Here is a 3,703-nt window from a genome sequence, read left to right as displayed (position 1 = left end):
AAAAAAAAAAGCCGCATCCCAGGAAAAAGAAACAAAGAAAGAAGGGGGAGGAAGAAGAGGAGGAGGAAGAGGAGAAAAACAAGAGCCAGAGACCACAGAACTGATAAAGGTGCTTACCATTACCACCAAGCCCAGCAACTGGAGTTTAGTCCCTTAGGTTCCCAGGGCAGAAGGCGAGACCTGGCTCACACAAAGCTGTCCTCCGAGATACCTACCTATGAGACAGGAGACAGGCCTCCATGGTTAAGAGGACTTGCTCTTGCAGAGAACCCAGGTTCAGTTCCCAGCATGGTGGCTCAAACATCTCTAACTCAGTTGTAGGGAATCAGACCCCCTCTTCTGACCTTCCTGGGCACCAGACACACACATATTACACATGCATACGTGGTAGACAGAACACCTATACACATAAGATCCAATTTAAAAATCTAAAAAGAAAAAAAAAATGTCCCAGTCAACAAGAGAGAAACCATGTCTGGGAATGGAAACCTAGTCACTGCCCTGGGCAGGTGGGGTCATGGATCTTGAAGGAGAACCCGTAACATCAGCAGGATCCCTAACTACATCCTGAATACGTATCTTCCTATACCTCACCCTCATCGGGAAACGTCTCGTTATCAGAGAGAGACCATTACAGGAAACCACAGCCAATGTTATGAGGAGTTGTAAGTCCTTCCTCAACTCCCAGCTGATACATCTACAACATAATTCCCACACCTAAGATTCAGGGGACGTTGTGGAAGAGGGAGGCAGAGAAGATTGTAAGAGCCAGAGAAACAAGAAGTTTGCTGTGAGATCCTGTCTCCTAGAAATGTCAGGGGGGCTGTACCCACAAAGTCTCACCAAAATGGATGTTGTCTTAGGGTTTTATCGCTGTGAAGAGACACCATGACAAAGGCAAACATTTAGTTGGGACTGGCTTACAGTTTCAGAGGTTCAGTCCATTATCATCATGATGGGAAACATGGCAGAGTGCAGGCCGACATGGTGCTGGAGGAGTGGAGAGTTCTACTTCTGGATCTGTATGCAGCCAGGAGGCGGCTCTGATTCCACACTGAGTGGAGCTTGAACTTAGGAGACCTCAAAGCCCACCCCCACAGTGACACACTTTCTCCAACAAGGCCACACCTCCAATTAGGCCACACCTCCTAACAGTGCCACTCCCTATGGCCAAGCACTGAAATACATGAATCTGTAGGGGCCAAATCTATTCAGACCACCACAATTGCCTAAACAAGACCTGAACAAGGATGAGCCCAGCAGACCTGTTAATACGGGAGGGGGAAAGCTCTCAAAGCTTCAGCCCTAGACAAAGAACTGCGGGTAACTAAGGAATATTGAGAGCTGGAGATACAGACTTCCCCAGGATAAGGGCACCAACTGGTTTTTTGATGCCAAACGGTCAGCCCTGAAAATGCATACATTCAAGTAACATTATACAGACTAAGTCGGTTGTATTCACGTATTAGAAATATATAGATCAACAACTAAGGAAAGAGAGGCCAGGGCTACACAGAGAAACCCTGTCTCAAAAAAGAAAAAAAATCATAAATAAATATGCAAAAAAAAATTAAATCCAAATTGATTTGTTGTTTTGGTTTTGGTTTTGATGGTTGGTTGGTTGGTTGGTTGGTTGGTTGGTTGGTTTTCAAGATGGTTTTTCTCTTTGTAGCCTTGACTAGTCTGAAACTTGCTATGTAAACTAAGCTGGCCTCATGGAGATTCAGCTGCCTCTGCCTCTACAGCCTTAGAATTAGAAGCATGCACCACCACACCCGCATGGGTTTTCTGTTATTTAAAACCCAGATTTTTAAAATGTTTGTCAATATAACCTCCAAGGCAGCAGGAGTGTGTGCTTTGGGGACAGGAATAACTGCAGTGGAGAGGTCTGGAAACAGGGTGAAGGAGACGTAAGCCTACACTTTACATACACTATCGTTTTCAAAGTTTAAACAGCCTCATAAGACAGCCATTACTACTTCCATTTTACAGTCCGATTAAGTAGCTTGACCAGGGTCAGAGAGCTGGCAAGAGTGACAGGAACTAGATTTGAGTCTAGTTCCCCCTCAGACTTCACAGTCATTCTTAGCTTCTGCCCTACAGGGAATCCTGAGGCAGTCCTGGAGAGCTCCCTGACACAAGCCACTGAGATAATATACACCCATTGTTTTAGTTAATGCAAACAGGTAGCCACTGCAGTCGCAACAGGAAACTGGTCCCGCTGAGCTAGGGAAGGCTTCTTCCCCTCCTGAACCTCCCATTCTTTAGGTGGCTTTGCCTTCCCACCTTGCTTCCTCCTTTCCCAACCCCTTCTCCTGCTTCCCTATCTACACCCTATCTTCTTACGCCTCAGTTACTTGGTAATGTTAACGTCAGCCTGCAGGCAGCGCCAGTCCCCGCCGGTCCAGACACCTGCATAGCTTATTTCACTGGGACACAGCTGCAGACCTTCTCATTTCCTGCTGGCTTTATCTCTGCACCTCCCGCGGGGAGGTGAGCGCTACCCTGTAACTCTCCCTTTACCCAAGGCAGCCAGATAGGCGGAAGGAGAATCCCTGAGTCATACAGCAACACCTACTGCAACCCTCCGTCCCCAGAACAAGCCAGCAGCCCTTTCACAAATTAATAAGACATCCATCCCCTGGTGCAGCTGTACAGCTCAGCCTCTCCTCCTTATTTTCCGTGTCGATAAAATTAGGATAAAAATACCGCTTTACTTCCCCTCCTTAGCTCACAACAAAATGGTCAGCATGAAAAAGTGCGTGTTTCATCAACTGAAAAAAGCTTTACTTTATCAGATGATACAAGGTCCACCCATTATCGTTATTCCACAGTCAAAGAGGGGACATAATTTCTCTTTGAAACAGGCGCTGGCACCAATTCTCCTAGCCTAGCCTTCCCACACTACCAGCAACCTGACTGAGAAGCCCCAATCTTGTCTATGCTTCTTTTTCCTGCTTCCCAGAACAGAGCAGTCAGGACTGGTTGTCAGGGTTGAGAAAGACTGTCCCCTGCTGTCCACCTGATTCAAAACCATCGCGGACTCGAAAGTATAGAATTTGGGAACCAATATTGCCACCTAGTGGCTAATAGTGTCAGGTCACCAAACTGAAATCTCCCAGCCTTGGTACCTATTTGACAAGGGACCTGTAGAGCAAAGAGCACAAATCGCCCCAGTATTTCCGGTGCTTTGTGTCGATGATACGCTGATACGGCTGGCTCTCCCCCTGCCTGGCCAGGGCTTTGGAAGGAAGCATATTTTGGACATACTTCAGGCTGTGCTCAGAGCACGTGGGGTGAACTGTGGAGTTAGAGGGGATGGGATGGAGGACTCATCAAGGGTACTTTGTCTAACTTGTGGACAAGTCACATTTACAGTTTTATTTTAGTGTTCAATGACATACATATCCTATCAAAGTTTACCTCCACTGTAACCCCTCACAGTTACCCGATCCTTGGAATACCCAGCTTAGAAACAGTTCCTATTCTGGAGAGATAGCTCAAGGTTCAGAGCACTCACTGCTCTCCCACCACACACACCACACACACACACACACACACACACTCTCACATACTTTAGAATAATGAAAATAAATTCATTTTAAAAAAAATTCTGGGGCTGGTGAGATGGCTCAGTGGGTAAGAGCACCCGACTGCTCTTCCGAAGGTCCAGAGTTCAAATCCCAGCAACCACATGGTGGCT

Source organism: Mus caroli, chromosome 14 (assembly GCF_900094665.2).
Source record: "Mus caroli chromosome 14, CAROLI_EIJ_v1.1, whole genome shotgun sequence".
In the NCBI taxonomy this organism is placed as follows: Eukaryota; Metazoa; Chordata; class Mammalia; order Rodentia; family Muridae; genus Mus; species Mus caroli.
This window is presented reverse-complemented; position numbering follows the sequence as displayed.